The sequence below is a fragment of the Gracilinanus agilis genome, chromosome 3 (assembly GCF_016433145.1).
Source record: "Gracilinanus agilis isolate LMUSP501 chromosome 3, AgileGrace, whole genome shotgun sequence".
NCBI classification, from domain to species: Eukaryota; Metazoa; Chordata; class Mammalia; order Didelphimorphia; family Didelphidae; genus Gracilinanus; species Gracilinanus agilis.
In genome coordinates, this window is record NC_058132.1 from 680905362 (window position 1) to 680918713 (window position 13352).

Here is a 13352-nt window from a genome sequence, read left to right on the forward strand (position 1 = left end):
ATGTTAGACTTTAGGTTCCTTCTACCTCTAAACATATGGTCCTAAGAGACAAAATTCTCTTCCATCATGGGAAGAGATGAGTCCAGAGGAGAGGAAACACCCTAGATCTAGTCCTCAAAGGGATTCCAGAGGCCATCTAGTTCAGCCTTGCCATTTTGATGAATCTGAAGTTAAGTGATTTGCCCAGGGTTGTACAATGAGTAAGGGTCAGGATCTGAACTCAAGTCTTCTTGACTCCAAGTTCAATATGAAAGTGTGATTCAGTGTAATCCAAGTCTCACTTCTCTTTGCTTCTTCCCCCTTAACGCTCATAGACTTGAACCGCTGTCTTTCCCATCTCTTAAGCCTCTATCCTCTCCTGAACTCATTGTGTTTTCCCTGAGGCCTTCAGATCTGCTTTTGGATTGACCAGACCCACCACTTTCCTCCTTGGCTTGCTCAGTTAGAACTCTTTGGAGGGAGTTTCTTATGCAGTTCTATTATGAAGAGTTCATTCTCTGTTCTTGGCACTCTGCGTTGTAACCTGGGCCCAGCAAGAGGCTTGTTGGATTTGCTACAACTCTGGGAAACTATTTTCCAGCCTCTGTGTTTTTCTGAAATCCCAGACTCTCTACTTGCTTTTTCTATTTCCTGATGATTTTCAGGGTTTTCATTTAAGACAATACTATTCTTCCTTCAATGATCTTTCTTTGCCTTTCTCTGTGTTCTGCTTTCTCTTCTCCCTTTTTTCCTCATCTCCTTCTTTTAGCTTTAACATTTATGATCTCACTTAAAAACTCTTTTCTATATATTCATTCATTGGTTAATTTTGTCCATTTACTCACTCACTCATTCATTTAATGAATTCACTCATTCATTCATTCCATCCTTTTCATGGTTTGCTCATTTATCTGAGATGCATTTAGCAAATATTTATGGAATTCCTTTTAGAGGAATTCAAGAAAGGAAGAAATGGTAATAATATTTGATTATATATGAACTATGTTAATGGTTGTTTAGCACATGAATGTTTGTAAAGCACTTTACATTATTATAATATTTTATCCTCACAACAACTATATGGTGCAAGTGCTATCACTCTACCAATGAAGAACAGGAGGCTGAGAAGTTAAGTGATTATCCCAGGACATCACAGTTAGTGTGTACATCAGGATTCCCACTCAGGTCCCCTTGACTGCAAGTCCAGAGATCTTGCCGAGACATCTCCTTGTTGCCTCTTCTAGGCACCGTGAGGGGAGACAAAAGTTATCTAGAAAGGAAAAAAAACTGGTGCATAAGTACCCAAAATGGGACAGTGTCAGAAGAGAGGACAAAGCAATATGTTATTTCGGGGTGGTGGGGGGGCAGGAGAAATTTGCCTTTCTAAAATGGAGACAACTAATATTTTGTGCTTCAAGGATATGTCTTTAAATAAGCAATACTAAACCCCAACCACTGATAAACAAACCAAATCCCAGTATGAAAATAAACAATCTGTGTATTCTGAGCTGGAGGTGTTCTGTTTGCTTTTTCCTGCTCAGTGCTCCCTCCTCAACTCTGCTAAATGCTCTCTTTTTCTATAGCTCCTTTGCCTTGATTTCCATCACAATTATAGTCTTAAAAACAAATTTAAACTCTTCTTCCCCAGTTGATGAAAGCACTCTTCCCTGTACAATGTATTCCATATTCATCTGATAAGTTCCTTTTCTCCTTTCCACTACTGACTCTCTTCCTTGACCTTCTCCCACTCAACTTTTTTCTGCCCCTTGCTCCAAAATGCTTTACCAAAGTTTTTTTTATTGAAATCTGGCCAAAGTTTGTTTATTTAGATCAATCATGCTGAGGCTGGGGGCAGTGGTGATGGTCATGCTTTTTGAGAGTTGAATGAGTGGACAAATATTGCCCAAAGTGTTTATTGTTTAGTTGATTCTGTTTGGTAAAGTCAGGGTTAAGATGGCACTTATGTTTCCATTGACCTTGTTGTAGAATACAAGATTTTGGCTCAAGGTAAAGAAGAATTCCTTAACAAGCTTGCCCAAAGTCAAATGGGCTTCCTTAGGAGCTAATGATTCTTTTCAGTAGTTATCTTTAAGCAAAGGTAAAAGGCCACTTGGTGGAGATGTTGCTGAAGGGATGGGATTTGAGGTTGGGTTAGGTTAGGCAATACCTGGAGTCTTGTCCCATCCAATTCAGATTATCTCATAGATCATAGATCCCCGAATTGTAGGCTTCAAAGGTCACTTGAGAGCTCTTCTGGTCAGATTCCTTCAATTTACACATGAAGAAAGGCTGAAGAGATTATGGGGCTTGACTAAATTTGTATAGCTAGTTGGCAGTAAGTAGGGTTAGGACTAAAGTCTGGGTTTTTGGACTGCCAGTCCACAGTGCCTCCCTTTCAAAGTATATTGACATTCTGGTGGGTTTTGAATGGCAAGAGATGCATCTCTGGCTTTTGGGCAGTATCTTTCTGACTATTCCATAAAGACATACTTACCTGAAAATGCATATGCTTCTAGGTTATTGATTCATTTCATTGACATAACAAACATTTAATTGTCTACCATGTAAAAAGTACATGGTAGGCCCTGGAAGAGATTAAAAATATTTGAACAAGCTTATCATATTGTAAGAGATTTAAGATTTGGTTACTACTAGCTATAATACAAAATACAATATGATGATGGCTAGCATTTACACAATGCTTTAAGCTTTGCAAAGTGCCTTACATATGTTAACTTATTTGGTCTTCATACCAATATTCCGTCAGTGCTGCTATATGATATAAAAACATGGATACAGCAACCTCCACAAAGATTAAAATGATTCTCTCAGTGGTCAATGAAGAGGTGCATTGTGGGGTAAGAGCTGGTACAACATAGAACTAATGAGAATTCTGAAGGACCAAAGATGACATCAAAGAAATATGATAGGAAGAGAAGATGGGCTGGTCACTCATCAAGGGTAAGGGATGACAGCTGGATACTCTGCTTCACTGGAGTCTCCATGATGCCAGGAGAAAGTTGAGGAAGACCTCTTGTACCTTGGATAAGTCCCTTGTACTTTGGTGAGCTCACGGGAGAACAAGGGCGAGAGTCATAAGTATGGATAGACATGGATGAATTGAGCTCTACATTGGCATAAAGGCCTTCTAAAGTGAAGAGATCATCAGTTTGGCTGATAATTATAATAGCATCAAAGGAGTAAACAAAGTACAGTGAAATCATGGTGAGAGAGTACAGGGAAAGTGCTTTTGGGAAAGGCATGTAACCTAGGCTGACTGGAAGCCAAGTAATATAATGGAAAAAGCACTCTCATTTACGGCAGCTCTTTTTGTGATGGCAAAGAACTGGAAATTAAAGGGATGCTCACCAATTGGGGGATGGCTAAACAAGTTGTGGTATATGATTAGGGTGGAATACTCTTGCACAATAAGAAATGACAAAGAGGTTAATTAAAAGAAACCTGGAAAGACCTACCTGAAATTATGAAGAGTGAAACAAGCAGAACCAAGAGAACTTTATATATAGCAATAGAAATAGTTTGAAGAATGATTCAGGTATGTCCACCTCCAGAGAAAGAATTGATAGATAGATATAAGTAAGATATAATTTTTATATGTGCATATATCTTCTTGTCAAATGATATCTCTAGTGGGGGGAGAGGAGGGATAGAGTGAGATAATTGGGTATTATTTTAATGTAATAAGCAAATAAATATCTATTTTTTAAAAAGCACTGTTCATTGATGACTGGGGTAAGTAATCCTGGTTTTACCACTTTTAATTGTGGGACCTTGGACAAATCATTTATTTAGTAGTTCATTTCATCTTTTCAATCACTTATTCATTCTTCAATTCATTCGCTCATTCATTCACTCTATTTATTAACTCATTCATTTATCTGAGATGTGTCTAGAAATTATTTGTTGAATTTGAATTTTCTAGGTCTCAATTTCCTCAACTGTAAAATGAAGAGATTGGACTCATTGATCTTTCAGGTTCTTTCGACTTCCATTGCCTGTAAAGGTAGAGTATGTGAGAAGGAGTTGTGTCAAGGTATACTAGAAAGTTAGCTAAAGTTAGTCAAGGGCTTCCAGAATCTCATTGCAGCTTAAGACTTTGGGCCCTAAGCACTGGAGAGTCCTTGGGAATAATCTGAACTGTGCACTAGTGAGAGGAAGCTAGGGGGCACAGTGGACAGAACACTAGGCTTGTAATCAGGAAGACTCATTTTTATGAGTTCAAATCTGGCTTCAGGTACTTATTAGCTAAATGATCCTGGACTATTTGTCTTGGTTTCCTCATCTGTAAAATGAGTTGGAGAAGGAAATGGCAAACCCCTTTAGTACCTTTGCCCAGAAGACCCAAAATGGTGTCATGAAGAGTCAGATACAACTGAAAGAACTCAAAAACAACAAGGCCACAGGGTGAAGGACACATAAATACATTGAATACTTCTAAGCATAAGATGAGAGAGGAAGTACTGTAGGACAGTGGAAAGAGCCCCAGAAATGGAACTTGGTTAGACACTGAAGAAGTCAAGATGGTATATCCTGGGCCATCACCTGTCATCTTGATTTTTATCCTGGCACTGGAGTTTGATGACTCTGGAAGAAAGATTGAGACTGACAACTTTGTGCTACTCTGCCTCACTTAAGTCCAATTTATGTGTGAGTCAACTGATGTCATTTTTGTTCTCTTTGAGTACAAAGGACAACCAAACAACTTACTATTGTTTTTGGTAAGCCATGTCATAGCCTGATATATCCATGTGTTGTAATGCAACATAGGTGATCCACTGGCTGATATAAACAGAACACTTTATTAAAAAAACTTTAAAATGTTTTTTTTTTATTTTTAATAGCAAATACTTGCCAATAATACCTCCACACATAGCACTCTGATTTCTTTCTTTTTTAAAAACCCTTACCTTCCATCTTAGAATCAATACTGTGTATTAGTTCTAAGGTAGAAGAGTGGTAAAGGCTAGGCAATGGGGGTCAAGTGACTTGCCCATAGTCATATAGCTAGGAAATGTCTGAGACCAGATTTGAACCCAGGATCTCCTGTCTCTGGGCCTGGCTCTCAATCCACTGAGCCACCCAGCTGCTCCCAGCACTCTCAAAATAGTTGAGTAAAACATGTGCACATACTGCTCTGTATCTGGAGCCCAGTGGCTCTCCACTGAGAAGAGAGACATACTTTTCATCAATGGTCCCATGGAGCTAAGTGGTAATTGATTTGCTTGGGAGCTGATATCTTTGAGAGTGCTTTTCCTTGATATTATTTCAGATATTGTTCATTTTGTCCCCTTGTTTTTGTTTTCATCCCTCTGTATTAGTTTCATACAAGTCTTCCAAGTTTTTCTAAATTCCTTAATGTGTTGTTTTTTATAGTGTGAGACAGAAATGATACAGTGGATAATTGGATATAAGACTTGGAGTCAGGAAGACCTGAGTTTGAATCTTGCCTTGAATACCAACTACACAACCCTGGGCAGGTCATTGACCCTCTTGCTCTACTTTCTCATCTATAAAAATTGAGTAATAACAGTATATGTCTTTCAGGGTTCTTGTGAGGTTTAAATGAAACATATGTGTAACAGTCACAAAGCCCATTGGTTTGGAAGAACTCTTCATCACAAAAAAAATCAACTGCTATATATAATTTTGTACATATGATTCTTTTTCCACTTTCTTTGAGTTCTTTACCATATAGAGACAGTCTCTCATATCTTTTCTTCTTGGCCAAGCATGACTAAATAAGATCTTTAATAACATCCCTTTCTCTTTCCTCTCAAATTTAGACATCTTAGAATCGATACTAAGTATTACTTCCAAGAAATAATTACTTCTTATATACCAAGTATTACTTCCAGATACATACTAACTTACTTCAGAAAAGCAGTAAGGGCTAGGCAATGGGGGTTAAGTGACTTGCCCAGGTCTCACAGCTTCCCTGAGGCCAGATTTGAACCAAGGATCTCTTGTCTCCAGATCTGGCTCTTTATCCACTGAGCCACTTAGCTACCCCACAAACTTAGATTTTTGAAAATCTATTTTGGAGTCACGGAAGTGTGCTGGTGGTAGTCCTTTCTCTAGTACTCATCCTGGTACCCAGGTGCAAGTAGAGAGGTGATAGGTAAGTGATAAGTAGCTAAAGTTTCACCAAGATTATGCATTCTTTATAGAGGAAGCACGACAGTAGAAAGAACATAGGGTTGGGGATCAAGAGACATGGGTCTCAGTCATTTACTAGTTTTGTGACAGTGGATAAATCACTTAATATCTGTGAGCCTTAGTTTCTTCCCCTGTGAAAAGAGGCTAATAATACTAATAGAACCTACTTCACAGCGTTATCCTGGGGAAAGTGCTTTGCAAATCTTAGACAATGAATTGTTTTTCTGATTAAGCTATTTATCTCTAGATAAAATGAAAATATCTTAGGAGCCTTTAACACATATAATAAGCATGTAGTACTTTATCAGATTAGCTCACTGTTACTTAGAGAGTAAGACCATCGGGGAATGGAACAAAGAATAGGTAAATTCTAATGGGGAAAGAAAATTGGGAGAAGACCAGAATAGATGCTACTATTCCAAGAAATAGACCGAGGGCTCTGGGTACTGTGAGGAGTAACATGGCAAAGAGATTAGGTTTGTTTTTACTATTTTCTCTGATGCCTGTCCTGGTGTTCATGGTGTCATTCACTTCAAGGGCCCATTGGATTGACCTCATGGCCACTGGTGGGGAAAAAATATCAATTTGCAAAATTAGAATCCTGCATGTCCTTGCCAGCTGTTGAGAATCATTTGTGAAAGCCTGCGTGATGACAAGCCTGTTGTATATTTAGAGCTGGAATGGACCTTTGTGGCCATTGAATTCATCACCCTTATTCATAGATAAAGATATAGATGAAGAATTGAGGCTCAAAGAGGGAAGAGAAGGGAAGGAGAAAGGAAGAGAACAAACATTTTACTAAATTCTACCAGGTGCCAGGAATTTTACAAATATTATCTTAATTGATCCTCACAACAACCCTGTGAGGTAGGGGATATTATTTCCCCCACTTTACAGTTGAGGAAACTGAGGCAGACAGTGAAGTTAAGTGACTCACAGTCTATTCTACAAATCTTATCTGCTGCTGCTACTTTATATACTACATGGAAGAATGACGTTTTAGAGCCAAAGTATGAGATCTGTAACTGATGATTAATATAGGTCATTAGAGAAGACTTGTCAAATTTGTTCCAGTGAACATTTATTTGTTGAACTTCCAACGTATTCATCTAGAGGCAATAGGGGGCTGCTGAAGATGTTTAAAAAGTGATACAATTAGAACTGAACTTAATTTAAAAATTTTCAATTTGATTTTATTAAACAAATCCCTTATCTTTTGTCTTAGAGGCAATACTATGTATAGTTGCCATGGAAGAAGAGCAGTAAGGACTAGGCAGTGGGGGTTAAGTGATTTGCTCAGCTTTATCCAGGCAGGAAATGTCTGAGATCAGATTTGAACCCAGGATCTCCTGTCTCTAGGCCTGACTCTCAATCCACTAGCTGCTCATACGTGTACTTCATTTAATACTTACATCACATTCCTGCTTTCCTCCTTCCTTCTTCACCCTACAACCCTCCCATCATTTTAACTTTTCTCATAGGTCATATAGTGTTTGTTATTCTCTTATCTACTCCATTTCTTAGTGATTTCTAATATTTACATATTCTTCTTAAAGCGTATAAAGCCAAATTAAGAGATTCTTCCTCACTGAAGGTCTTCTAGCAATTTGTTAACAATTCTGTAGAAGAGATTTCTCTTTCAGGATGAATTCAACTAGAGATGCAGTGGAAAAAAGGCTAGATTTGGAGTCAAAGAATCTGGGTTCAAATCTTAGTTCCACTATTTATTACCTTTGTGACCTTCAGCAGATAGCATGACCTGTCTGGGCTTCATCTGAAAAATGAGAATTTGGACTTTAAGTAGATGGCCTCTGTAATCTTTTACAGTCCCGAATCCATGTTCCTATGATCCTGGTTCTTTTCACCTCGAGATTCTGTGATTCTATGGACTTTCTTTTATAATAATGATGGATGCTGAATGAAATTGATGACTTCTCAATTCTTGTGTGTTTTATCCTGTTTGGGAGCATCTAGTTTTGATCCTGACTCATTTTTGTGCTGCTTTGAATAGTAAAAGTGGAGAAGAAGGGGAATCAGGACTTCAGGGGGAATGGTGATAATGAAGTTCCAGGATATTTTGGTTTGGCCACTACACAGATCAGTTAACAATAAGTGCAGAGTTGAATAATCCAGAAATAACACAGTACTATTTTAGGCTCCTAAAGTTGCTGAAGAGACATAGTCAGTGTTTTGATATTTTTCCCATTTTTCCTTTGGACTCCCTCTCCCCCAAAATTGCTTGGCAATTAGAAGATTTTAATGATTCATTACAAGAAATATCTGAGGGTGGTTAGCATTGTCCTCATTTTTGCAGATGAGGAGATATGGAAGGTATTTGTTTATGATTTTTATGAAGTCCAAGGATCATGTGTCCATATTTTGAAATTATTCAAATTAACGTTTAAGAGAGAAAGAAAAGCATACATCACCCAAGGTTCAGTGTGCTTGGTTTGGGTGGACAGGATATCAATGTCTTAGATGTGCTTGTGACAGTTTCTGGCATATTTTATTTGGAATCCTTAGAAGTCCTGAAGAAGGCAGTGGGCAAATGGGATATTGCTGATTAGTTCCTATGCCTTTGCTAATTGATTGGAGTTGGCCACTCACCCCAATTGCCTGGAATACTTCCTCATGTCATTGTTTTAAATAAAATGCAGGTGGAAAAAATCCCAAGTAAGGAACTTGTGGAGATTCATAACTTCAGAGTCATCCTTGACTCTTCTCTTTCCCTCACCACTCACATCCAATCAATTGCTAAGTCGTGACAAAGAATTATAGGATTTGATAGTTTGATCGACCATTTAACACCAATCCATTGGACCCTGCTGATCATGGAATCTAATCCATATATGAAAAGAATCCACCAAGATGTTCAGCTTCTGTTTTAAGATGTCTCTGAGCATCATATTCTTCTTTTGACAGCTTTTATCACTAGACAATTCTAACATCGAGTTTGAATTATTATTATTATTATTGCAACTTGGACCCTTGCTTCTGGTTCTCTCCTTTGGACCCAAATGAAACAAATCATTCTTTTCCCCCATGATAGCTCTTCAGATACTTGAAGATATCTATGATATTGTCCAGGAGTCTTCTTTTATCTAGGCTAAACACATCCAATCCCTTCAACTCATTCTCTAATCCTTCACCAACTTGTTTGCCCCTTTTCCAGCTTATTAAGTCTTTCTTAAACCATAGTGCCTAGAATGGAACATAATTCTCTAGATGATCTCAGAGGAGAGCAGAGCATCATGGGACTATCACCTTCCTGAGTTGTTTGGAAAAAAGTCTGGGGATTTGAGTACATTGCAGATGTTATGTAACAGCTAAACTATGAATGTGATCTTAGGCTGAATTAAGACTCTTAACTCTAGGCTGTCATGCATGAGTTTGTCATTCACACTGTATTGACCACCTTTTCCAGCTTTTCGTCACCTGTAAATCTGACAAGCATACCATTTATGTCTTTAATCTATATCTTTAATCAAATAATTGACAACTGTGGGGTCTTCCACTGGAGACCTCCTGCCACATGACATTGAACCCTTCACAAGTATTCTTGGGATCTGGACAACCAAACAATTTTGAGCCCATCTGATTTTTATTAACACCTAATTCATATCTCTCCAGTGAGATAAAAATTATGAGATACTTGATGAAAGGCTTTGCTAAAATCTGGGTAAACTCTATTCACAGCATTTCCTTTGTCTTCTTGTAAAATAATCCTGTTAAAAATAGAAATGGGATGATGAAGCTGGATCTTTGTCATCACTGCTTCCTTATTTAAATGTTTACAAATTCTTACTCTCCTTTTTAAACTTTTACTTTCTGTCTTAGAATCAAAACTATGTGTTGGTTCCAAGGCAGAAGGATAGTAAGGGCAAGGAAGTTTGGGTTAAGTGACTTTTTCAGGGTCACACAGCTAGGAAGTGTCTGAGGTCAGATTTGAACCCAGGCCCTCACTTTTCTAGGCCTGGCTCTCAATCCTCTGAGCGACCTTGCTGCTCACTCAAACTATCTCATTAATGATTCACTATAGAATTTTCCCAGGAATCAGAGTCAAACTCACTGGTCTATAGTTTGCATATTTTATTCTTTTCCTGTTATTAAAAATTGGGACATTTGCCCTTCTCCAATAATATAATACCTCTACTGATACCATTATCTTTCCATTATCACTGAAGGTGACTGCAGTTCCATCTGCCAAATCTTTCAGGACCTGAGGATTGAGTTCATGTGGGCCAGGTGACTTGATTGTAAGGGCAGGTAAATATCCTTGGCATCTTCTTACTTATTTGAGGTACCAACTCCCTGTTCATCATATTTTTGTTGTGTCATTTACATTGTAGAGAAAACAGAAACAAAGTAAGGACCAAGTAGCTCAGCTCTCTCTCTGTTGTGTGTTCTCACTTTCCCATCTACCCATAGTGAAGTTTCTTGGTCTTCTTTGATCCTCTCCCTTTTTCTTCTTATAAAGCTTTTAAAAATTCCTGTTTTGATATTAACTTCACCTGTTTCATTCTGAGCTAGCCTTGCTGACATAATTTTAATAAGAACATACCAAATGTGTGCACTTCTTCTTGATTCCCTGAACATGATTCTGTTTTCTGGGTGTATCTTTTAAAAATGTAAGTCACTTGGGGTGTTTCCTGTGTGTCCACATCAGTCATTTCAGAGAGATATAATTTTTCTTTCTCATGAGAACACTTTCTCTTTGCCTCTTCAGAATTTCATTGTTAAGCATCTCCAATCTTTCCAGTGCTGACTACTCCAATAGCATTTTAGTCCATGGGATTCTATATGACTTTTCTTTGACCCTTTGAAATCTGTTTTTCCAGAATCTAGGATGTGTTATTTTCCTTTATCCCAAATTCAAGCAGGGAGTGGTCAACTTTCTAGGTTCCTATCATTTCTACCCTAACAACAAGTTCCATCCTGTTACTGAGGCAGATCTCAAACAGTTTCCCCTTGTTGATTCTTCCACCTTTTAATGGATGACATCATCACTAAGGCAAGTCAAGATATTACTGAAGCTCTTTTGGGGGAGAAGGAAGGGAAAGTGGAAACTCAAGAGGAGGAGGAGGAAGGGAGATAGAAAGAGACAGAGAAGGGAGAGAAAAAGAAAGGAGAGAGAGATGAAAGAAGGAAAAGAGAGATGAAAGAAGCAAGAAGGTAGAGAAAGAAGAAAAGTGGGAGAGAGCTTTAGCAGATCACTCCTATATCATATTTCTGTGTGCCATGTGTGATTTGTTTTTCAAACTCCTCATCTATTTCTTCTCTGTTATTATGGTCTGTTGTATATGCCAATAACAATATCATTAATATTTCTTACTCCTTTGATCTTTTCCTTAAAGACTCTCTGTCATGCTTCCACCCTCTAGTTTGAGAGGGAGCAATTCTTCCTCCATGACATCTTGTATCTGTCTTCACTCAAACAGCTGCTACCCAAGTCTAGGCTTTCATTATCATTCTTATGGATTCTTGTAATGTCATCTTTTTTGTCATTTTTTTATTATAAAGATATTTTATTTTACCAATTACATGTAATAATAAATTTCTACCTAAGTTTTCTGAAGTTATATGATCCAAATTGTCTCCCTCTCTGCCTTTCTTCTCCCCTCCCAGAACTGGCAAGCAATTCCATCTGGGTTATACATGTATTATCATGTAAAAAATTTCCCTATAGTTCATTTATGTAAAAGAATATACAAAATACAAAACCAAACCTAAAATAAAACTCCAAATAAACTAAAGTGAAAAATCATATGCTTTCATTCTGAATCCAACAGTGTTTTCTTTGGAGGTGGATAGGATTCTTTGTCATAAGTCCTTCAGGATTGTCCTGGATCACTGCATTGCTGAGAGTAGCTTAGTCTATCCCAGTTGATCATTCCACAGTATTGCTGTTTCTGTGTATAATGTTTTCCTGGTTCTGCTTATTTTACTCTGCATCAGTTCATGTAGGCCTTTCCAGCTCTTTCTGAAATACTATTCATCATTTCTTTTTTTTTCCTATTCATTATTTCTTATAGCACAATAGCAATCTATCACCATCACAAACTACAATTTGTTCAGCCATTCCCCAATGAGGGACATTCCTTCAACTTCCAATTCCTTGCTACCACAAAAAGAATAGTTATAAACATTTTTGTACAAACAGGTCCTTTCTCCTTTTTTGATCTCTTTGCGATACAGATCCAATAGTAGTATTTCTAGGTCAAAGGGTATGCACAATTTTATAGCCCTTTGGACATAGTTCCCAATTACCCTCCGGAATGGTTGGATCAGTTCGGAATTCCTCCAGCAGTGCATTAGTGTCCTAATTTTTCCATATCCCCTCCAACATTTATCATTTTTTTTCCTGTCATGTTGGTCAATCTGATGGGTGGGAGGTGGTACCTCTGAGTTGTTTCAATTTGAATTTCTCTAATCAAGAGGGATTTAGAACATTTTTTCACATGATTATTGATAGCTTTGATTTCTTTTCTTTTTTTTTAAACCCTTACCTTTCATCTTAGGATCAATACTGGGTATTGGTTCCAAGGCAGAAGAGTAGTGAAGGTTAGGCAATGGGGGTTAAGTGACTTGCCCAGGGTCACATAGCTAGGAAGTGCCTGAGGCCAGATTTTAACCTAGGAACTCCTGTCTCTAGGCCTGGCTCTCAATCCACTGAGCTACCAAGTTGCCCCCGCTTTGATTTCTTCATGTGAAAACTGCGTGTTCATTTCCTTTGACTATTTGTGAATTGGGGATTGACTTGTATTCTTATAAATTTTACTTACTTCTTTATATATTTGAGAATTAAGACCTTTATCAGAGAAATTTGTCATAAAATTTTTTCTCAGTTTGTTGTTTCCCTTCTAATCTTGGTTGCATTGGTTTTGTTTGTACCAAACTTTTTAAATTTAATATCAAATTGATATTCTTAAGGCATAGATTTGACTGTATAATTCCCCTGCTCAAGAAGCTCTGGGGGTTCCCTTTTACCTTGGGGACAAAACAGAAAATCCACACATAATCTGGCTTCAGCCTACTATTCCAGCCTTATGATATTATACTCCCCTTCATGGACTCTGCATTCCAATCAAAATGAACTACCTACAGTTCTCCATGCATGATGCCTTTTCTTTTGTTTCCCTACATTTTTTACAGGCCATCTCTGATACCTGGAACATGATTTCTCTTTACATCCAAGA